Below are 25,596 nucleotides of genomic sequence, written 5' to 3' on the forward strand. Positions count from 1 at the left end.
TATATGGTTATGACATCGAAACCCAAGTCCAATTGTCCCAATGGAAGAGCCCAGGAGAGACCAAATAAAGTAGGCCAAGTTCGATCGAATGTCGCTCAGTGTTTTCTTCGATTAATGTGGCGGAATGCATCATGAGTTTCTGTCACATGGTTGTACGATCAATAATTAGTTTTACCTTGAAATTATTCGTCGCTTGCGAAAAGCAATACAAAGAAAACGTCGGGTATTTTGAAAAAACAATTATTGTGAGATTCATTTGTAAATTGAAGGCGTTTTCGGCTTTTACGCCATCATCAGTGCGATACCTGCAAGTAAATAATAGTGATGAAATTTGTTAGAAGTTGAACTTTCAATTCTTTTTCTTTTTTCAATTACTTACTTAACATAATTTCAGCCCCAATAGTGATTCATACATTCTAAAAGAAGTCAAATCAAAAAATTTAAATAGTTTGGATTTTCTAAACAATTCAAAAATAGACGAAGAATTACGTAACAACCTCGTTTGTTTGAATACGCAAGCTCATTTGAATAGATCATTTATTCCTCCACATAGACGACTAAATTAACACATTGAAAATTAACTTTTCCAAAATCCGTATTGAATAGTTCTTTGCTCACCTTGGAGAATTTTTACATATTGTGGTTACTACATATGTCATTTGTCAATTATATGTTCTATAATTGATGATGACCTTACGTCTATGTCAAATTTTCACTTCCTTTTCCTCCTCGTACTCGTCATTCAGTACGCTGGAAATATAATTTTATAATTTTTAAACAAAATATTAATGTGTTGAACCCAAAAGGGAATTTATTGTAAAGTTTATGTGTACGTCTACTCAGAGTAGTGTTGTACTAAGGTTCTGTACTGTGATTATACAGGATCTTCTTTTATAGATATTCTTGACGAGTAAGTAATTCAAAAAAGAATTTGAGGTTCCACTTCAAACAAATGTCACGACTATTACTTAATTGCTGGTATCGCACTGTATGGTATAGTGTAAAAGCCGGAAGCGCTTTGCAATTTACAAATGAATTATTTACATGAAATACGACTCCACTTATGATTTTGAACAATTATGGCATTTTGAATCACGAAAATGCACCTGCTCACTCGTCTTTGCTTGTTTGTAATGTTTTGGCCAAAAATAACAATGTAATCATTCCTGAGACACCGTATTCCCCAGATTTGCCTCCCTGCGATTTTCTTCCGGTCCCAAAATGGAAAGAACTTTGTGAGGACGGCTTTTTGTAATGCTGAGTAGATAAAACCGAATCGCTGAGAGACCTCAAGAACATAACAAAAAGTGCATATCATAACTGCTTCATAAATTGGAAAAAACGCTGGCACAAGTGTATTATTTCTGAGGGGGACTACTGTGAAGGGAACAAAATAGACAAAAGACTGAAATTCATTTCATTTTTGAACAGACAGCGTATAGGTATTTACAGAATAACTTTGGTGACTGCAAAACATTTATGAGTTTTGGTTTACAAACTGAATGTTTATTACACTACGAGCTATCAAATTCATGGTTCGTATTGGAAAATCTGAAAAACCGAATCCATGGAATGGTAATCACACCCAATCCATGTCAGGCTTCTAGAGAACATTGTTCCATTTACAACGCCCAGCAATCAAACTGTACCGTAAATCTTGACAACCTCCATTTATTTTATAATCATTGGAAATAAGAACAAAACACAGCGATCCGATCCTCTGAAGCAACTATTATGACAAGAACGGTACAAGTGGGCGACTTACTTATAGTTGTTGAACCATTATATCAAATTACCTTCCGCACAATTCTAATTACCGAACATTCTTCAACAGTAGATACACTGCCGTGCATAAAATTAGGGTCACACCGTAATTTTAAGTAATTTTAAATTTGATTGGTTGGTTTCCGGGTTTTGCCTTTGGTTACAAATTCCAAACGTTTCAACTGCAACTGCGGCAGTCATGTTCATTGGCGTGTTCGAAGTACCTTTCTTGACGTATCAACTGTTGTTAATACCGCTGAAGATGACTGCCGCAGCAGCAATTGAAACGTTTGGAGATTGTAACCAAAGTAGATCATGGCAAGCCTACATTCCTAAATCTCTTCCTGGTGTCACATTTTCCCCGAGTCCTGACAAAAAAAAATCGGTTGTCCAAATGTATTTGTTAATACTGAAAACGAACAATTTCACTTCAGTATGCTAGGTTAGGTTAGGTCGAAAGTAAGACGGTCTATTCGACCCTGTACCGCAACCCGCAAGGGTTTATTTTGGCTCACACCTATTCACACTCGACCAAATAAACCCAGCTTCTTAACGAAGCCGATTAGTTTGTGTGGTGAGTGGTCTTTCAGGTCAGATGGTAAGAGTACGGCTCTGCCGAACTCTGAAAACCTGATTCGGTCCCCAGCGGGGCACGCACAAAGTATGTCCTTTGCTGTTTCATTATTTTTCAAACAAACACGACACACACTATCTTCCGACAGTCCGAGTCTCTGCATATGATGATTCAAATGACAGTGACCTGTGAGAAGGCTTGTTAGATATCGTAGTTTATCTCTACTGTAGTCCAACAACTGTTTGGTATCAAGCTTCGAAGGGTGAATAAACGCTTTGGGGTGACCCAATTCTGGAGGATTCTGCCAGAAGTCCATAAATATTTTTGCCATCCAAGTGTTCAATCTTTGTTTGGCAAAGCCCAAAGCGATGCCAATGACACGTTCTGGTCCGATAGAGCAGCTTGCAGCACCCTCCTTTGCAAGGGAGTCAGCAGCCATATTGCCTTCCAGGCCAGTATGTCCAGGAATCCAGACCAGATACGTCTGTTAAGTCTTCCTATTGAGGAGAGTCGTGTTTGGCAATTTGCTACCCATTCAGACGTTGCTTGGTAAGAGCCAAGAGCTTCCAATGCCGCTTGACTGTCCGAGAATATTTTTATTGACTTGTGTATGAGGGTGGATTCTTCCAATCTCTTCGTACACAATTCAATAGCGTAAATTTCCGCTTGAAGTAATCGCATAGGTTCCTAGGCAGGTTGATATCTCTTTCCTGACCTCGTCAAGATACTGAGTAACGATCCGGGCAGTATGGGTTAGTGCATTATCATGCATAAATATTGCGGAGTCTCCAAGAAAAGGCATGTAATACAAAACATGGTCTTGTTGAACCTCCATCAGGTACCTATTCCCATTCTCAATGAAGACTAACTCCGTGCGAGCGTCAAAACATATTCGCCATCAAATGGTAATCGCTCGGCGGTACATCCTTCAGCATATCTGTCGCCGAGTCGTCTCCATACTTGTGCACTTCTATCTGAGCCGGTGAGGTGGAATCGCGATTCATCAGAAAACAATACACGTCTCCAATCCGCTACTGTCCATGCCAAGTGTTCTCGTGAAAAATTAAATCTTGCAATCTAGTATTCACGGGAAAGCGGTGGAGTCAGGAGTCGCCTCCTGACTGTCCACTCACTTATGTTCACATTTCTCACTACTTGTAGATGACTTCGGTGTCTCAAAGCACTAGAACAGAAAAGCGATAATTCCAGCTGTTTTGGAACTATCTCGCCCTGAACCAGGTGTTCGAGTTAGCAGACCAGTTTCTTGGTACCGCTACCATATCTCTTTGCACACTTGAGAGACTTACACCAACGTTTCTTGCAGATTGGCGCTGTCTGTGGTCATTTTCAAAAGCCGCTATAATTATTGCCGCAACAACAAAATTAATATTCATTTCGATACAGCAACATTAACAAGAGTACAGATAAAACTATAGGAAGAAATACTAATAGTCGTTTTTATGAACTGAAGCGGGGGCTCGTTATTTTTCCAACGCTTATGACAGAAATAGAATTTTTTTGACGCAATTTATAGTACAGTATGGTACATCAAAATAATTCAAATAAAATCATATATTTCCAACTCATGAGGTGACCCTAATTTTATGCCCGGTATTAGTGTAGAAAGTGAAAATCGAGTAATATTGTCTATTTTTTCTATCGATTGTTCGTGACTATACGGACACGAATGCAATACATTCACACATAAACATTCCGGAGTTGAGTAGTTTGAAACCATTGCAACGTTGGCTTTCGAAAGTGTAATTGTTCGACAGACTCATAACTAGTTTTTTCAAATATCTTTACTGTGGGAAAATAGCATTCTCAATACAAGAGTGGAATTGACAAAATGGTTGAGGCTTTCGCAGGCGAGGTTTTCAGTATCACTATTTTCCGGATTTGAAGGCCGTGAATTTCTGGTTTCGCTGAAGCGAGTGACTAGCTTCCTCAGAGATTTATACATCTTGAGTTGATATCTCTGATGACTCATGACCCATCGGAGCTATCTCCGATGATCCATTGGGGTCATTCGTGCACCCATAAATGAATATATCCAGCGTTACACATGAAGTTAACCTAGAGTGAGAAATGCTACACATTTGATGAATGTCATATTCATATCCAAGTACCACTTCAGTGTGTCGGGTTGGCTGTCTTTGTTTATCTTTCACTGCCTGAACCACTGTGCATGATGTTTTTGGAGAGTGCAATGGCTTGGGATGTGGGAGTTGAGCAAATCGGCCATCGGATGTCTGCTTACACGTAGCCCCGCCGGATACGGGAATGACAGAATCACTTGTGGTTCTGATATTCCCTAACTGAATGGCATCCCAACGATGGCTTAATCCTAAGGTATCCGAGAGGATGAATGACACTGAGCCTATCAGCTGTCTCTACGGAACCTTCGAGATACCGGGCGCCCTCTCGTCGTAGCATCGCCTTGTCACGGTAATGCAGGGCTCTACCATGATTAACCTTCTTTCCCTAGTTACTCGTGGGACTTTTATGGACAGAGTAAACTTAAAAATTCATTCTGATGCTGAGCCTACAGAGGAGATGAATGTCAAGCTTACGACTCCAACTGACCTCCCTGTAAATTTAGATCAGGAGCGAGAGCTTCTCAACTCTCCAACTCCTGATCCAATAACTGAATCTGAAAAAAAGATTATGCGGTGCGGCCCGGAAACGACTGAGTCATCTCCTTAACAGCAGGGTACCTTATGAAACCATCTTGCACCAAATTCTTGAGCGGCGTACGCATAATCTGTCTCAGGTGGAGAAACAAACCCCCCAAACGCTCAAATGATGATTTACCGAAACCAGAGGCGAAAAAGCCCTGCACGGTTGAATCTAAGGCATCGTCAGGTGTATCTGACGTGCAAAAATCATCATATAGGAAGGTTGTCGCGGGTATCAAGGTGAGAATCTTGGACCTTGACTATCCGACTACCACATTAACGATGAAATAGCAGAGCATACACTTTGTGCCTGCCCCGCTGGGGACCGAATCTAGTTTTAGAGTTCGGCAGAGCCGTACTCTTACCATTCGACCAAAAGACCACTCACCATACAAACTAATCGGCTTCGTTAAGAATCTGGGTTTATTTGGTCGAGTGTAAGTAAATGTGAGCCACAATAAACCCTTGCGGGTTGCGGTGGAGGGTCGAATAGATCCACTCACTCTGGACCTAACATAACTTAACCTTGTGAGATTTTCACTAAACAGTTCACAGAACTGCAACACATAATTCACTATAAAATAGCTTCCTCAGGCGTAATCATGTATGAATACGTCTATACAATAGCTTTCTCAGGCGTATTCATGTATGAATACGCTTGTACAATAGCATTCATGTATAAGTACGCCTGTTTAGGGAAATAAGGTATACAATAGTTACATTTGTGAAATGTTTAGGGAAAATCTCACAAAGAAGTGATATGTGTATTCCTTATGGATTTTCATTAAGTATCGACCAGTTCTATCACATAAACATATTCGTTTTGGATGCAAATGATCGATTGCAAACTAGTAACTTTATTTTATTTAAACAGCACCAAGTATTCAATGCACAGTAATTTCAACACATTTAAATTCGATGATCGGATTGCGTTTTTCCGCTATATTAATCAACCTACTAATAATGATATGCAAATTATCAAAGTCCCAAATGCACAAAGACAGATCTACCGTATGTTTTCATAGTCATGTTCAGTTGAAAGAATACCGTAAGATTTTGAGAATTTTCTCATAATGATCAATATAAATGCATTGTCTACATCTGAATAAACTTGAAGTAACATATATTCAACAAGTGGTTCTCCCTATCTTATATTCCTCAAAGAAGTCTATAAATCTCTATCAAGGAAGTGTTCAGCTGTTTAGAAATTAGCTACTTGGATTGTTATGGTGCTAGGACGTTTCTACGATGTAGATTTACTGCCAGTGCTCCGGTATAATTTACAAAACCGATCGGTTTCAGTAAAGATGGAAAAGTTTCTCTTATCGCAGGGACAGGTATTCTTTGATTAGTTTTTGAATGGATGAAGCGTAGAAGGAAAAAATTGGTTCTGGAGATGGCTAGAACTATTTATTGTTAATAAAACATAGAAGATGTTTCAAGCTTATCTGACACATTTTTCTCTGTCCTCAATATCGAATGCGAGGATTCAGTGTTAGAATTTATTCTACCTCGCAAGCCCATTTGAGAATGTGCGATGAAGGAAGACACTCCTTTTCAAAAGCCGTTAATTATTGAACTAATTTTTCCGCATTGTCTGCAATCCGCGTATATTGAATGAAGACTGATTTATTATTTATTCCTCTAGTGTTCGGACGAAGGAGTGGGTGATGGAAATGCACTCAAGGTAATTTACAACAAAGGTATATGAAACACATCACTGTAGGCGGGATCGAACTGGTAATATCAATCATTACCAGCCTGTGCTTATTTCTGCATTAATTGAAACACTTAAGCAAAGGTGTTGATTATTTGTGAATTTATTTATTAAGATATTGAAAATAATAACTAGTTGATCATAAATTCATGTGAAACTACAAATGGTGTATTGCAAGGTGATCCGTTGGGCATTTATTGCCGATGTCGAAAATGTATTTGTATCAAAAAAAGCCAAAGGAGTTAACTTGGAAAATAACATACGTGAATTGATTAAGCTACTCCGCTCATAATATTTGAGAAACTTGATGGGAATAGTAACCGAAACCTCATACAAGTAAATACCAAAAATCACCTAATTTCTCTAAAGGGAGCTACAAAAGCAAATTTTTATACAAAACCAAAACTGTTGACATCGTCTCATATTGTATATATATATATATATATATATATATATATATATATATATATATATATAGAATATTACAGTTCCAAGTGTTACAGCTGTTTCAGCCTATTGGGCATCGTCAGTACCGGGCAGGCGGTCCTCGATTGAAGACAAAATGAAAAAAACCAAGAAAATACTTGATAAAAATCGAGAAAGGTTAATGAAGTCAAGCTGCTGGAAAATAATCACATGAAAATCATGATTTTCATGGAAAATGATTCTATTATTTTCTGCCCGGTATTGACGATGTCCAATATACTGAAACAGCTGTCTATCGGTGGCTCTTAAATTGGAATCAATATGGGAATATATATTTGATGAACTATTTTTCGGGTTTTGATTCGAGTACTGTGTTTTTTATCCTCACTGGGTTCGCGACGTTTCGGCAAAGTCTCATTTTCCCATCTACTAGGTGATGTCTCCTTTGACATCTGTCGAAGAAGTAAAGAAATAAGCTCTCAAGAAAGGAATAACTGCGTATATATTCGAATTTTTATCCATTTCTGAAGACGGAGGCAGATTTTGGCCTCCCAAACGTAAAAGATAAGTATTATTTCTTAATAATTTTTTTGATAGGCAAAATTGTTAAATACGACAAGTTACTGATAAATAGAAGATTTTTATTCGCGAAAAATACTTTTATTTTCACGCAGTAACTTATCGGGGTAAACTAAAAAGTTTGCCCTTCTACACTTGTATAAAGTTCTCCATAATGATTTTTATATTTTTTCAGATTGTGGAAGGTAACGATTACCCAAAAAAAGGTCGATAAAAAATTTACATGAATTTTAGCACATACAGCAGGACTCAACATCTCAATCGAAGATAATTCTGCATATTTTGCAAAAAAGAAAAATATTCGAAAATTTATGACATTCTCTTTGGAAACCTATCAAATAGGGAGAAATTTGTTAATATCTTGAATAACATTACATTTGTCATGGAAAAACCTATAGCCATGAACATGTGTATGTCATGAAATTGAGAGCATTTATTCTTAGATAAATCACGTATTTACTCAAAATACTGAAATAACCACTGCCAATAAATACACTGTATCTTTTTATGTACTTTCACCTCAATATCTATCAGAAACCGAAACCTCGTCGGGAAACAATAAATTATCTATATATCTATTCAGCTATCTACATTGCAGTAGGCGGGATCAAACTGGTAATATCAATCATTATCAGCTTGTGCTTATTTCTGTATTCATTGAAACATTCTAGCCAAAGGTGTTCATTATTTCTAAATAACATATTGAAAATATCTCAGTTAAGCAGAAATTTACATAAAATGTTCCAAATTCAGCTCACTTTTTCAACTCCAACAATCCGACTGCTAGTTTCATTGTTCAATTTTTTTCATATCATTCGATTCAATTGACATTTATTTTTTACCGATGCCCCATTATCAACAGACTTGTTACTGTATACTAAGACTTACGTCTAGGCTCTGAAGAAGCGATAAAAAATTGCAAAGATACAGATTTTGTGTTTCAATGTCCAAGATTTAATGTCCAAGATATACTTCCATCAGCAGTAAATATTTTTCAAAATCGACAACAAAATTTTAGAATATTAAAACTCCATAAGAAATTCACCATAAATTCAATATGCAAATTTATAAAAAATTGATTAATATCAACAATTGTCGATATAATCAAACCTCAATTCATATGTAAGTTGATGAATTTAAAATAAACCTTATTGCTGGTTTCATTTAGTTAGATTTTTGTGACCTGCATCTTTAATTAACTTTCAAATTATTTACCTTCATTTCAATATAACAGGTCTTATTTTGATTTATATCCTATCATCTCTAATTTTCAAGAATAAATTTATCGATATGCATTAGTTAACAGGAATCTGGTGATCAGTAATTAGTATATCAATATCATCCCATTATAGGCCGGATATGAATAAGAGGCGCAAAAATCAAATCAAGCATCATGAAACGTTAAGTACTTATATATCCTTCATTCCTTGAAAACTTTTCTGCAAGAGAAACTGTTTTTGTTTTGGTTAATTCAAAACCAATAGGATTCAAACTAGTTGGAATGTGAATATGTGACACATTGGAAAATGTGCTAAAATAACTTCCATCGGTACAATTTTTTAGTTATGCAAAGTGTTTAAATATAAATGAGAAACTGTATGAAAAACTCTTATATGGAAGAATACATAGCATGTATGGACCGGCAAGGACCGGCAAATATTAGTAACTTGTGAATCTCAATCTAACTTCATATGACCTTACAATTGGTTTTTTAACTAATGTTTCTTTAATATTTGAGACAGTTTTGATGAATGGAAGACTGTCGGTCAATGATAGAAAAATAAAATTGTAAAGCAAAAAGTTAAAAAAACAAAACAGATATAGAAAGATATGTGCAGAATGTTGAGACAGTTCTTCTGACATTTGCAAAAAATCTGTCATAAGAAGAATAACATTGTTTCATAAGTAAGTAGTGTGCTCTCTTGGCCTAGCTACTACCCTCAATTCGGATGTGGAGAAAGATATTTTTACTAATGATTTTCACTCCAGGTGCAGTTGGAGAAGATCCAATAGGCTCTTTGAAACTTACATGTTGCCAACGTTTCAAGCTATATTCAACTCATCCTCAAGAGTCTGTGAAGAAATGACGTTCTGAATAGTTGAACGTTAGCCAACTAATGAGGATGCGTGATCCTTTCTACTCGCTGAATAAACCTCTATTGTGAATATTAGCCCGATTGTAACTGAATGGATATTCGAATAGAAGGTTTAGCCCGTTCAGCTCATATGAGTTACGACTTTTGGGAGTTATCGTTCCTAGGGAAGGAAAGCTACTATATGGCAAAACACAGAGTGAGCATCACATTTATACACTGAGTAATACAGCTGCTAATAATATTGAATCATTAGGCCTGCAGTAGACGTTAGTTTGAACTTTCAAACTTTCAAAATCTCACAGCCTATTTGTAATCAAGTTACCTCACATGTTATATTCGTAACGGAAAATATTTATTGATGAATCATATATACATATAAGTTTTAGTGATTGAAAAATTGTATTGTTTCAAATTATGAAATTAGGAAATTGTATACAGTGATATTTTATATGTATACATGTTTACTTTATGTGACGTATGTTATTATACTGCTGTGTAATAAAGTATATATGTATTTATCTATGGGGACGATAACTGAATAATAGATTAATAAAATTCAGTGTTGCAGTAACAAGCACAATCAAATAAAAACTATAATTGATAATGCAATTTCTTTTCATTGCTCTTGAAATTTCAACTATATCTCCAAATGGAAGGAAATTCAGTTATTTAGAAACTCAAGTTGAAAGACACATTCCTGTTTCGAAATTGCAACTGAAAATAATAAAAAAATGAGAAAGAAGGAGTATTTTGAAAGCTGTTGCAGTATAACGGGAGAGATTGAAATGGGCATACAGAAATATTCCCAAGAATAAATCAAAATTTGACGCAGAGTAGGAAAAATACCAAGATTAAAGCTGTTTCAAGAGAAAGAAAAGTTAATTTAACTTCAACAATGCATTCAATATTGCTGAAGATTCAACCGAGATTGAACAAACGTGTTTTTCTCATCAAAATTGATTTAGCTATGTTATCTGAAGCTGTATAGATAGCTGACATTATTAGTAACTATTAATGACGTGGAAAACCTAACATGTACTTCCATATCTGATTGTTCTCAGATACACAGCAGCAAGTGAACCGAGAGAGATATAGTTGGGGCAAATTTTTCAGCTTACTGATACTAAAAGTGGAATTATCAAAATAATGTCTCTGTCAATCTCTAAAAGGCTATTGGTATTATTTCACATGAAAATTACGAACTAATAAGAAACCATCATTGAATGGAAAGTAAGTGCTTAAACTACTTGATAACCTCATTGAAAGGTATCTTGCTGAAATCGACTCATTTTGAATTCTAAAAATTGTTAAGGTGAAGTTTCATGAAGAATAGTTTTTGATCTCCTCTTATATCGTATATCCATTCAGTGAGTGGAGTGGGTAGTAGAGTCCTGAGTTTATATATATATATATGATATAAAATTGAAATTGACTATTCAAAAATATTTGAACATATTACCAATATAGTTTTCCAGCGTTCATCGTAAAAATAATTTTATTCGAACGAGTACATGAGTTTATCTATCTTGCTTCCTCTTCATTTTCAATTTTCAAATGAATAGTTTTGAATTATGGATTATTGAATATACACTTTTGTATTAGTCTTTGAATTCTGTATAAATACATGGTTTGCACCAAGAATTTTGGCAACAAAGAATGTTAAAATATGAATGTTTTTGCCGATAGATTCATTTGAGGCATAGACATTGAATTTTCTAAAAATTGAATGGACTGGACGATACTTAATGAAAATCCATACCAAAACTACTACAGTGATTTTGTGATGTACTGTTTGGGAGACTATTAAGACGCAGGTACCTAGTAGGAGTATCTATGGTATGAATAAGGACCATATTATATGTAATTTACCTTAATATCTCTCTTGAAGATGACCACTTGGTGATTGAAACAAGTGTCGAGGTGTAAGTAAGAAATAACGGTTTGGTGTTGGGATGGAACTGCAGTAATATACAGTGATTTTGATTACGATAAGTTTACAAGACCGCGACACGTGTTCCGCTAGCTTTCTCAGGGAGGACTTTTATTCCTTTCGAACGTTTTCACGCAAATTTTTTATAACCCGTATTATATAGTTGATATTTTGTCATTGGAAAACGGTTTCTCATTATAATTTTCAATAAGTCACTAAATGATAATTTCATATGACTTTTTCAAATTAACGGAGGAATAATTTAAGTTTATTCATAAACACAAGTCAAAACCTCAAACGTAGCAAGTGCTACCTGAGAGTGTTAATGATTAGTTGATTACCTCAAGTAATGGTTAATCTAGCGAATGAAGACATAACCGAAACGGAATATGACAAAACCTCAATGGCGGTTTATTTCGCAAATCCCTCAAACAAAGATTGACGGCTCTCCTTAAGCGTAAAACCGCGTGCCATTCCAAACATTCGAACAAGTAACATCAAGGCAACAAAACATCAACACGATCGGTTCGCAAAAACCTGCACAATAAACATGTGAAATACACCAGATCAACTTTTTGACACCGGCGCTCGTCACATTCCGCACATGGTTCGTAGCACCTGTCGCATGCGCCACTATTTTACCACATTCGATGCATGACAACATACTTTTCGCTTTTTAATCCACATCCAGCAGGGTGTCCTGCATCTCACTTGGCCACCTCACTAATCCTCGGGATCGCAATTGGTAAGGCACGATTTCCGGGCGCGAACAAATAAATAGCATCAGGCATGTAACAAATGCCGATCGAGACTGCGGCAACGGGCCGTTGACAGGCACCGCGCGCTATTCGTGAGACTTCGCTGTCGGTAGGAGTCGAGTTACCTTTTTCAACTAGCATTCAACTCTCTTTTTTGTTTCGCATGCTACCCCTATGGCTAGTGTAATTGGGTTACCGTTCTCTACTGGCGTTCAGCTCTCTTGGTGGATGCGATTCTTTAGCGGTACAAAACGCAGAGTGAAATCATCTTTGGAACTGTTCCAGAAATTTAGGGTTAGGTAGAAACTTTGAGTGAAGTAGAGAGAGTTACTGTGCTTTCCAAGAAAACGGCTCAAAACTCAAATGAACGAATAATGTTTATACACTCGAATTCAGGAGCAGCATCAAAAATGAAATTATTATTTTGTAACAAACTAAAAAAAAAAGATTACTTCAACGTTTCAGGTTTGGAAATGATGTCCATGAAATCCTTATTCAGTTATGTTGATTTCCTTCAGTTCATCCATCTTATTGATTACACATACTTATTATATGGTCAATTCTATCATGGGACTTTACTATCGGTAGGAGTCGAATAACCTTTTTCAACTGCTTTCAAATCTCTTTTTCATGAAGAAAAGAGAATATAGCACCACTTCAGATAATAATAGAGGTACTTGGCTTGATTGAGTACCTAAATTTTGTTTACTAGTGACAATGACAATACCTACAGTGGTGCTATATAAGGGCTAACGTAATCAACCATTGTTAGTTTACTGTATAACTGCAGTAACGTTAGTTACAGATAAAAATGGTAAGAAACATATAAAGTTTCAATTCTCTTGTCTTCATTATGATTTCCCACCACGTAGTAACGGCTACATCCATCGATATATCTTTTTTTGTGTTTCTCATGTTACCCCAATGACTAGTGTAATTGGGTTACTGTTCTCTACTGACGTTTAGCTCTTCTGGTGAATGCGATACAAGAAGTAGATGAAATGAACTTTTGAAGTATTGGCTGAGTAGAAAATTATATTGAAAAAATTTTATGCAATTCATCCTTCTTATGGGTTATTGTTAATTAATATAAGGTGCATGTATATATAGGAAGTTTACCTTTTCAATTAGCATTTAACTAAATTTTACGCTGCTATCCATATGACTAGCCTAATTGAGTTGTCGTTTTCAACTGGTTTCAACTCTTCTGGTGAATGCGCTTCCTTACCGATACACAAGTGGCATAGAAAATAAACCCTTGAAACAACACAATTTCGGCGCTGAGAAGAAAGATTGTAGTGGAAAGTATAGAGTATTACAACGGCAAAATTCAAACGAATAAATGAAAGTCATTTGAAAACATAACACATTATTCAATACACCTGAATCTATTAGCGAATATTAACAATGAAAACAATAATTTTCTCAAACTGAAAAAAAATTACTGAAGCTTCACAGCATCTTGGTATGGTGTAAGGATGGTACGAAAAAATACATTTTCGAAAAATTAGTTCAGTTCATCTCTCCTGCATGGATTACACGTAATTCAAACGTTCAATCTAATCTACTGGTAATTAATATTTCAATAAATAAATATACAATTCAATTATTATCAAAAAATTATTATCATGAAATTGCATTTATACAAATTGCTTTATTTTCATTCAATAAATTCAAGTACTAAACTACAAATTTTTATAGGCGACTGAAAACGACATTGTAAACGAAAAGTAAATATTGTCAATACTGGATTTTACTGAAATGAAAACAAATGGTACTTCTTTAGAAGTTTGTTTAGCAATGATAGATGATGGCAGAGATTGCTCTTCCATCCAATCGCATTGTTCTTACGTTCCAATTTCAAATAATCATAACAATAAACTCAACTCAGAATACATGCTTTATTCGAAATTCTCCAAAGCTCCTGATTTCACATTCAATATTGATTATTTTCGAGAAATACTACTAGGTGTTTTGGTGCAATAAACATTTTCATGGTTGCCAATTCCACGAATAGTCTTTTTTACATCTGTAGAAGGGGCGGTACTGACACCCGAGTCTTTTGAAGTTTATAATGCTATATTTTTTTCATAAAACAATGAAATACAATCAAATAAGAGTATTTCTCTAATTGTGCCTCGAAAAGGAATCGAGCCTCTCTTGATTTTCTTCTTCTTGTCCGTATCTACCTCTAGCAATATTGAAATGTTGCAAGTCATATTCCGTTGTTAGCCAGTGTCGTATGACATCACAAGAAACAACCTAAGAAAGCAGTAAAATTATCCTTACATAAAAAGAGTCTTGCTGACTGGCGAACATAGGCAAGTAGTGACTTTCTTAAAGCGTATCCTCGACCTAGTGCAAAAACTATGAATGACGATTTTCTCTCTGATGCGCTTCACCAGCCAACGATAAACATTTTTACATTTCTTCAGTACTTCCATTGTATATTGAACATGGAATAGTTTATCGTGAAAGCTCATAGACACAATACCTCCCAACAGTCGCAGTAAATAATTCTTGTTAACAATATTAGACGTTGAAATAAAATTTATTGGGACTTGATTATATAAAGTGTCTCCATATGGGGTTATTTCTTCGATTAGAATGTATTTAGTACTCACTTAACTATCTACAAGAACTTTTACGATGATTATAAATCAAATTGAAGTGACTTGGCTCATAATTATGTATTTGCATTGACGTACGGATGATTTCAACCATCCTGAATTGCAAAGGTATATATCAAGAACGAGACGAAAAAAGCATAAGGTATTTTATTAACCGCACACATTGGTGTCCAGAACATCCAATCCAGGCCAAAAGTTGGTAATCATCGACCTATAGTGCTCGCCGTTGACAGTGACGGCTTGGTCAACGTCATTCTCAAAGAAATATGGACCTATGACGTCGCCAGCCCAAAATCCATACCAAACGGTGACTTTTTCGGGATGCATTGAACGCTCTTGGATCTCATGTGGATTGGTATCGTCCCAAATTCGACAATGTTGTTTGATTACGTACCCATTCATCCAGAAATGGGTCTATACGCTGAAGATGGTTTTTCGATGGAAGTCACGACGCAAAATTCGTCGAATTATGGTAAGAGAAAGGCAGAGTTCTTGTGAGCGACACGAAATCGACTTCCTGAATTCTCATGCACACTCTCACACTCATCGGTGATGTTTTTGGCAGATCTTGCGTTTCATCGACGTTCGGGTATTGGTCGATCGTTTACTGAACCAGTGGACACAAATTTATCCACCACGAATAGTCCTGTCGGTAGTGAACGTATGGTGAACGTAAAATGGAAAAAACGCGCGGTATGTTGCCCAAATATAACATTCATTTTGATGAAATAATTTTATTCTTTGCATGTAGTAGTAGTAGCAGTAGTAGTAGGTTATTAATCACCAAATTACATGCATTTCTCTAAATATATATAACTCTGAGTGACTGACATAGTGATCTATCAACGCACAGCCCAAACCACTGGACGGATCGAGCTGAAATTTGGCAAGCAGGTGGATGTTATGACGTAGGCATCCGCTAAGAAAGGATTTTGTTCAATTCTACCCCCAAGGGGATAAAATAGGGGATAAAATAGGGGGATAAAATAGGGAAAATTTGTATGAAACTTTGTCAATTTCAAACCGATCGGGCTGATACTTTGCATGCATAAAGCTAATATGACGTAGGCATCCCCTAAGAAAGGATTTTGATAAAGTCCACCCCTAAGGTGATAAAATAAGGGATGATGAAGGATGTAAATGTATTAGTTTGAACCTATCAGTACCTAATGAAACGAATAAATTAAGACGAAAAAAATAATTTTTACTTCTAAATGTTGACAATAGATGGCGTTAGTAGTATTTTAAAACGCGCTGTCGTTGTTTTCACTGAGTTACATATACCCGATGATGAGTGGCCGCCGTATCTAATAGTACATACTATACCTGAATATTTCTATCGGATATTTGACGATTTTGGCTGTTCTTTTCTTGGCATATTTTGGATTGCATTTGCTTTGTTTCGGTTTAGTAGTTTTGGTTATAGACTCTGCTTTGTATTTAGCATTTGTTTTGTTTTTGTTTGGTTTAAGTGTAGGTTTTGTCGGTTAGACTTTTTTAAAATGACTAAAGAAAATTTGAATGGAGAGGTTGAAGAATGCACTGTCGTCCCTATTGTTGGTGACGGTACATGTTTGTTTCGTGCTCTTTCTTATTTAATGTACAGAACACAAGATAAAGCGATGGAGGTGCATTCAGAAATTGTCAGATATGTGGTTAATGACTGGAGCAAGTTTTCAATTATGACCCATATATATATATATATATATATATATATATATATATATATATATATATATATATATATATATATATATATATATATGTGTATTTTTTTCGGACTGTCGTGGTCGGAGTGGAGTCCAAAAGTGAGGTGTTTTTTATAAAATAGAGTAGCGTTTGAATAAATATTGAAGTGACGGACATTTTGAGGGGACTGGCGGCCCTTTACGCCAGTAACTAGGCCGGATTCGACGAGGTCGTCAGTGCGATAATAGATGTGATATTTGTAAAAGTCATATTGAGAGGACTGGTGGCCCTCTAGTAAAAAAGGAAGTGTTTTTATAAAAGAAAAAGTGAATTAGAAAACTTAGAGTGACAGTATTGCCTGGAGCAAGACAGACGAAGCTTCTGTTCACTAAAAAGAGAAGAAGTCTGGCCAAATGCGCTCGACTGAGAAGCAACAGAAATATAAATTGAAGAAGAACAAGATAACTTCAGGATGTCGGTTTTTCGTGACGGTGTGCGCGCGCATCGCGCAAGTGTAGCCTTAGGTCAGTCACCTTCAGGTACGTTCACTACAAAAAATCCATTTGTCAAAAATAAGTGGAAAAAAAACTGGAAATGTAGCCGAAAGTACGTAACCTTCAAAATTCAATAAATTATCAAAAGACATTTGCTGTGGGCCCATAGCGCAGACGTGAATGAATTATTGACTCAATTTTCACCACAATAATCAATAGTGAGTTGCAGCTTAAGGGAATCGGAAAAAAAATTATTCCTTTTTCTTATGTTTCAGGTATTTACGTACATTCCAAGCCTCCAAGACCAAGCAGTAGTCATAAACTTTCTCAACAACCTAACATTATTTCTACTGTAATGCAGTTTTCTCACAGACCCTTAATACTCTTGAGAAATGATCCCTCATAACACCCTAACGACCCTGAGAGATGTATTTTGACCTGTCAGACCAGAGCATCCAGAGGGACGCAAGGTAATATGTCCGGTGGGGTCCAATGACCAATGTATCCAATAGTAGTTTATGACCTGATCCTATTCAATATTTAATAATATTAATTTAATAACTCATTTATGAAAAATAATGAACATGCAATTTCAACGGTAATCCAACAATCATTTGATGAAGGTTCGGTGTCCAATAATTTTATCCCTTTTTAGTACCTATGACTATCCGATATATCACAGAATCAATATATCATTCGAGAGCTGACATGTAAAAATGTATTTGTTTATTCAATTATTTTCCAGAAAGCACAATTTTCAAATCGGTTTCAGAAAAAAAATTCCGTGTACATACAATAATTCTATAATCATCTCCCAACAACCTACACCTTGCATGATGATAAACCCGGTGCCGACGGGATGGACAAGATTACCTGAGTCTGAAATAATTGGAGTTAATCGACGTCAGAGACAACACTTGCATTCCAATATCCTGTCTCATCTCGCTGTTCCCCTCATTCTTGCCGAACGTCTAATTTCGAAATAATTGCTTTCTACCTAACCTAATGGCCAAACACAAAGCCTTCAACAGAAAGTCTTTTGTTGGTTGCTCTCGATTCAGATTACCTACGCCCGATAAGGGAGATAGCCATATCGTGTCCGATTTTATCCAACGAGAGATTTAATGGAAATAGTTGTATAATTTAGATGCATTATCCAGTGATTTGTTAATACTTTCGCTAAAGCGTGAAGATGGAAGTGATTTGGTGGAATATAATTATTTTTATTTCATTTGCTCCCGCTAATTCCAACATTACGGTACCTGATACCGCCAAATAATTCCTAGCAACGATTTTTGTTATTGTGAGGAATGAGGTTTCAGTTTCGACTTTTGACCTATTCTCATTCGAAATGGTATCCATTGGGGTCGTCAGATCACACACTATTTGCAGTTTTGCATGAATTATCAGTTACTATCGAAAAGTAACATCAACTATGAAAAGTTGGGCATTACAAGATTGTTGTATTTTCACAAATTCTTCCCTTGCTAGAAAATCTGCATCTGAAGTTACTGAGGTTACTTCATCTTGTGAGGATACATATATTTCTTTCATACATATATTGCATCTAATCTAAACATTTTTGCTTTTTTTGTATTTCAAATAAATAATATTGTAACGAACCTGAAGCCACCCCTGACCCATACGCCAGCCAATTCATTGAATAAAATAAAATTAAGCGTTAGTTGCTAAGTGTTGAATATAAATCAGTTTGTGATAGTGAAATATTGTTAGAAATAAATTTGTTCAAGACAGTTGATTCTTCACTTTGTTACAATATTGAATATCCATGTTCGTTTAGAAATTCATCATCAGTTTCAACTCATTTGTCAATAGATTATAGAAGAAAATTACGGTCTCTCGACACGCGTTTCGTTAATCAAGTTAGCGTCATCAGGAGATCATTATGACTCAGTTTTACTCTTATGATAGTGTTTTTATATGCTAGTGGCCTAACTACTACCTGTTAGTACTACCTAACTACTACCGGTTAGTATTATCTGACTCTACCTGTTATTGTTCCTATGGTAAACAACCTGTTTTAATAATACTCCTAATTTATTATGTATTTTCTGTATGTTAGTGACTATACTCTGCATTTTTCTCTAATACTTTTCTATATTTTGATTAAAATTTTTAAGTTACACATTCCACACTTTTAGATTTCCAAGCTTTCGAAGGCCTCCAGAAACCTGCTGTCATGTACTGGTCTCAACAATTTCGAAGATTTTTTACTATGGCAACTTGAGCGAAACTAGATTTCTCCAATCTATGGAACTGAATATGCGAGAAATGTTCTTTGTAGCGAGCTAATATAGTCCGTTTGGTTTGACCAACATATATCTTATCACAATCCTCGCAGCTTATTTCGTTAATCCCAGACTTTTCTTTTCCCAACGTCTTGGCTTTCTGATCGCCAAAAACGTGTTGAAATGTACCTTGAAGTGTATCTTGACTGTGTTAATCGGACTGTAATTACACCTTGTTTTTGAAAATAAAAAAGTTCATCACTTGTCAAAAATTTCATTTTCAGAAAAAAGTGAGTTACTGTAGAATTGTATAGGTTGTCGGTAAACGATTGAAAGTATATAAATGACTACTCGTCTCCATCCCATGAGATAAATATATCGTTCAAAAATTTTCATATTGAAAAAATCAACTGAATATCTTAACTTTCTAAATTTGTAAGTTCCATTTGAAATTACCAGTTAATATCTCTGAGTACCTTGATTGAGTTTTTCTCATTTACTACTGTTGAGTTGTCCAATATTGAAAACCACAGATTTGGCGAGTGATTCGAGTACAATGAGAAAAGAAAGTAATAGTTTTTGTTACTGTTCAGTGTAATTTTATATTCAAAGAAATCGCAAACAATTTTCATATCGTTTTCTGCTTTTGCTTTCAAGTATTGATATCTCCATTAGTTTTGGGGACATTTTGCAAGACATTGCCCAAGACAGACGTAAGACAGATATTAGATAGAAAGAACTTTTCCAAAAATCTAAAACACGTCAAGTTTTTACCCGAACCTAAGGGAATATTTAAAATAGGGATTGGCTTTCAATTCCCTATTATACATTGCTGCTTCGCTATTGAAAACAGGTCCAATCATTTGGAATATAAGGGGCAGAGTTTGTAATTTTCAAAAATACAGAAGTTTTATGGTGACGTCTTAGATAGACATCACGCCTAATATTACGTCTAAATATGTTCAACAATTGATATTCTTAATTTAACAGAATTTTTCAATGAACTGTTCTCAACAAATAAAAAACATTAAAAAAAATCGTTCACCAATCCACTGCAATGGATATCTGGCGATTCATAAACAAATTCGTCACAGATTACGTTCGCTTGGGTCATATCATAATTTGAATGGAGTTTCTAGGTTAATGCGGAACAAATTGTTCTCTATTCAAGTAGAAAATTCTGATTACAAAATGTGAATAGCAGATTGAAATATGTTAATCAATATAAATAATCAATTTGTTTTTAAGTATTACTAGTGACCTTGAACCAATTTTAACTAAGAGCGTAGTAATAAAAAGCTAGTTAGTCTATATCTTGTGAATTTGTTGACTTTAAGAAACCAGATTATGTATTCTAAAATCATTAAGAGCAGAGTGACCTGCGATTTCCCGCATATCTTTGTTTCATGAGGATGTGCAATTACGGCAGGAAAATCCTCGAGATACTGTGAGAGCGGTGTCTGTGCGAATATGGCGATTTACATTCGATTTGAATTTGGAAAGTGGTCTCGAGAAGATTATTTCACTACAACACCATTTCCCAAACAAGCGATAGACTCTATTTCACTGCGTATTTGTGACATATACTGCCGGTCAAATCAAGCGAGCTACCCTGTTCTTGAAAATATCTATAGAATTGAATTAACCACCAACTTATCTTCAGATGTTGCAGACCACCAATATTTTCGATTTCATAATATAACTCTGTTTCAATTTGTTACTTTCCATATATAAGCCAAATATCATCAATGGTGAAAAACAAGACCATAGTAAATAATTCGAGCAGGCGATGGCCACTTCCGTGAGTGGAATACTATGCTTTTTCTGTGACTTGTAAGAGAAATATTCTTAAATGAGATTTATTTCTGTAAGATATACCGAGTAGAAGAAATACCGTTGAATTCAATGACAGGCAGCAACTAGAAAGAACATTCAAAAATTTTTTCAATTATTGTAATTTCATTCAATTTCAAAAATTTTCAATATTGGTTGAAATAATAGAACAACTTCAATAGATGAATCACGAACCCTGTATAGTTGTCACCCAAGTCCAGTGTTCTAACAATTGTTCCAACAAGCAACTTATAAATTTGTGCGACGTAAAGCTTTCTAAAATATTTTTTGGCATTGTTACGTCTGATGATAGTCATCAAAACTAGAAGGAATTCAAATTGGAATTTCAACTTGAATAATATTGAGGAATTCGTATTCGTGATCAAGCTACTATAATAGTTGTCTACATTAACAGTTGACCATCTAATTGAGCCAGTTCATTCGTTTGAATAATCTTAAAACGCATTCAATTACGAGTAGGAATTGTGATCATCATAATGAATTTGAAGATTAATAAGGGTGAAATACCTTGGTACAACCTTCAACAGGAAGCTAACATGGAACTCTGCCCTCCAGAGTAGAGCAAAAAGAGCATATGTGGCTTATGAGCAATGTAGAAGGACAGTGGGACGCACATTGGGTCACCTGGGTCTACACTGCAAAAATAAGACGGATCCATTGCATGGGAACCGAAAGTTCAACAAGCAACGGCCATACAAACATTATATCAAGTACAACCATTGGTTTGTTCAAACATCACAGGAACCATGAGAACAACACCAACCGTGGCAATGAAATTGATTACTGGTCTGACCCCTCTGTTATGAATGCGTACGGCTAGTAAAAACCTCAAAGTAGAAAAAGTAGGAATGAATCAATTGAAGCTAAGCCTATGACGCGAAGCGCTTACTGTGCAACATCTGCTGCATGCAGCCAGTGACGCGATTGAACCCAGGTTTGTTTTTAATAAACCCTGCAAAATACAAATAAAACAAAACACAGAGTTAGATTCTACAAATGCAATACGCATGTATACAGACGGCTCAAAAACCAAAGAAGGCTCAGGATGTGGGGTGTACTCCAGATCACTAAGACTAAGGAGCAAGTGAAGAATGGGAAAAAATACCAGCGTGGTTCAAACCGAACTGGCTGGTATCTCAATCGCCACAAAAAAATAACCAGAAAAGGAATTTAGGCAAAAATATAACAATCTGCACTGATAGCAGACAAGCCCTATTAGCCTTGAACATACAACGTGTTAGCTTAGGGCTAGTACTAGAGTGCCACCAAGATTTAGCCAAAGCCTCGATAGAGGTGGATTAAAGGCCACGACCGGAGTAAAAGTAATCGCATTGCCGACTCTTCAGTCAAGGAAGCGGCTGGAATAAGAATTTTAGGACCGAGTGACACCTGATGACTTCGACAATAGCGGAAGAACCAAACGTCACACCTATGCTCAATCCCTAAAGAGATGGGATTGAATCAAAAGATGCAGTCTTGCTTGGGCGACTCTGGGAAGCTGGCGCCGAAGAAATATCTGGCGATGACCATGAAAAATATACGCTTAACAGTAGGATTTCTGACTGGCCACTGACAACTCCATATTATGAGGCTAGTGGATACACCTCTTGCAGGATGTGTGAACAGGAAGATGAAACTATCAGGCATGTCTTATGCAAGTTATCGTCAATAAGAGATTGTGTGTTCGGCGAGTCTTGGCCTACACCTAGGAGGACAACTGTTCGGGAGGATGTACAATGGGTCACATTTGGTCTAAGTGCTGTGGACCTATCTCACCCTTCCTGCTCTACAGATACCGAAGGTTTTCTTGGAAAAGGAAAGTTTTGGCTCTGTACTCCTTTATCTTTATACAAGAAATGTGAGTAACTTCCGAAAGAGGAAAAAAAGCAATACATTTCAAAATACACTATTTAGGCAGATGTGTAGATAATGCACAGAAGTCACTTTCAGATACAAATTGAATGGAAAAGCCCTTTCAAAAGAACTACTTTCGCATCAGGACCCATCAGGACCAATCTGGATGAAATTACAAGACGAACCGCTCAGTTCATTCCTAAGATTACGACATTATGTCACGAATGAGGTGAATCTACTCATGTTACGATGACAAAAACTAACCTCTCCCAAAAATATATCCTTTTCAAATAGGGAATTCAATTCAAGACATATCGTGGAGCTGACTATATTTTGAAATTTTTTTTACAGAATTCTGAAAGTTCAAATGAGATTCGTTCCAAACTTTTTGTTATTCAAAATGGAATACGTTATTAACGGGTAGAGAAAAGTGAGGTATCTTCAATAACTCGTTTCCCCAGGTAAACAAGTAAATTATAGGTTATGGAAATAAATGGGGCATCTCAAGAATCTGGAAGCTAATACATTAAGGAGTCGGAATAAAACTTACATTTCAAGTTAAAACAGACAACATGACGAACGATGAAGAAGTTGTAGAAACATCTAAATTGGTGTCATTAGAGAAAATGACTAATGAGAAATAGAAAAAGAATCATTAAACAGGAAATTTTGAGTACTGAATTAATCGTCAACATACTTTTTATAGAAGAGTTGAATACTTAGAATACCGGTATAATAGAGAAATAGTGCTTAGAGTTTTCTTGAGAAAATATTTGTTCCTAAATTGAGAATACATTAGTATGCTGTGGATATTTCTTTCAATCTATTTTGCTCGAAATGTTGGAATACATCAATATGTTTCATCAGGCCAGAATATGTCAATGGCATTGCTTTGGAATTTGACAAATGAACACTGAATACCTGAAAGCAGGAAATGTTTCAGACTTCCTAAGGTTTGAATGCTGCATTATGAATTTATTTATTATTAAAGTTGGCATTTTGAATGATTTTCTACCCCAAATCTACTGTATGTTTACTTTATTAACAACAGTTGAGTAAAAGGGGAGTTACTGTTGAAATTTTCAATTAGTCTGACGATAGCTGTCCAAAAATAGAAAAGTATGGTCAGTAAAAACAGATTATGGTAATTCAAATAAAAAGCCTTCAAATATGTCAAAATATCAATTCGAACCTATCTGTTGATGTTGAATTTCTTGATATGTGCCTTTGAAGTGAAGCTGCCAGTGAGTCAAAGTACAGTAGCCTATCATCTTCCAACTATATGGGATCTATGGGACAAATACTTGTCCCATAGGGCTTTGGAGCAGTTGGAAATTGACCCTCATTTTCATCAAAAAATAATCTTCAGCGAGGAGGCCCATTTTTGGATGAATGGGTACGCAAACAAACAAAGTTGTCGAACTTCCCCGGCTCTTCCCACATGGGATCCAAGAGCCTCAAAGCATTCCAAGAAAGTCACTGTTTGGGATGGATATTGGGCTGGTGGCAACATCGGTAAATATTTCTTTGAGGACGACGTTGGCCAGGCCGATACTGTCTACAAGGAACACTATAGATCGATAATTACCAACTTCATCTGGCCTGAATTGGATGATCTGGACACCAACGACATGCGGTTCCAACAGGATAGCGCTACGTGTCACACAGCTCATGCCACATTGGATATTCTGGATTTGAGGGCATTGTCATCTCACGTGGAGGTGAACTGGACACCGGGATCGTATGATTTGACTCTGTCACACTTTTTTTATAGGTATTTCTTAAGTCGCAGGTGTATGCGATTGAGCCACAAATCACAGCGGTCCTCAAAGCCAACATAACCCGTGCCATCGTTCAAATTCAGCCTGATTCATGCGTTTCATTTACCTTTCTTATTAATCAATGGGCTATGCTTGCAGACTGGCAGTGAATAAATCTATAGAAATGTACTTTAAAGGTTCAAGTCAGTCTCGAATATACCTACACAGTAGGATATAATCCAACGCCATTCGTGGTATTAGCCAGCGAAGTAGTTGTTTTCTGAAAGGCGTCAGTCCATTCAACCTACTGTGTAGGTATATTCGAGACTGGCCTAAACGTTCAAAGTTCATTTCTTTACATTCGTTTCATTTAAATTCAAAGATAGGAAACGTTTGATGAAAGACCCGTTATTTGAAGGAATTTGATTGAACTGCATACAGAGCTCTTAAGATTATGAAAAAAGTGACGTAATTATATGGGAAAGGTTCAGGTGAATATATTCCTTCAATGAAAAGAGCCTCAATTAATAAAACTTCGAGATCA

General features: G+C 36.0%; 1 protein-coding gene across 2 annotated transcripts in view; it reads right to left on the reverse strand.

Moving 5' to 3' along the window:
* Positions 1–25,596, reverse strand: part of esn (espinas) — a 569,590-nt gene that overhangs the window by 286,901 nt on the left and 257,093 nt on the right. Inside the window, exon 1 of one of the 2 annotated variants that reach the window (XM_023155900.2) lies at positions 12,431–12,586. The exons of the other annotated variant lie outside the window; for it this stretch is intronic. The gene's annotated coding sequence lies outside the window, so the exon portion shown is untranslated. Of the gene's footprint in view, positions 1–12,430; positions 12,587–25,596 lie in introns of those variants that run through there. 2 annotated transcript variants of the gene reach the window in all.

Source organism: Leptinotarsa decemlineata, unplaced genomic scaffold (assembly GCF_025532065.1).
Source record: "Leptinotarsa decemlineata unplaced genomic scaffold, Ldec_3_MD MMD2_tig00026340_RagTag_RagTag, whole genome shotgun sequence".
NCBI classification, from domain to species: Eukaryota; Metazoa; Arthropoda; class Insecta; order Coleoptera; family Chrysomelidae; genus Leptinotarsa; species Leptinotarsa decemlineata.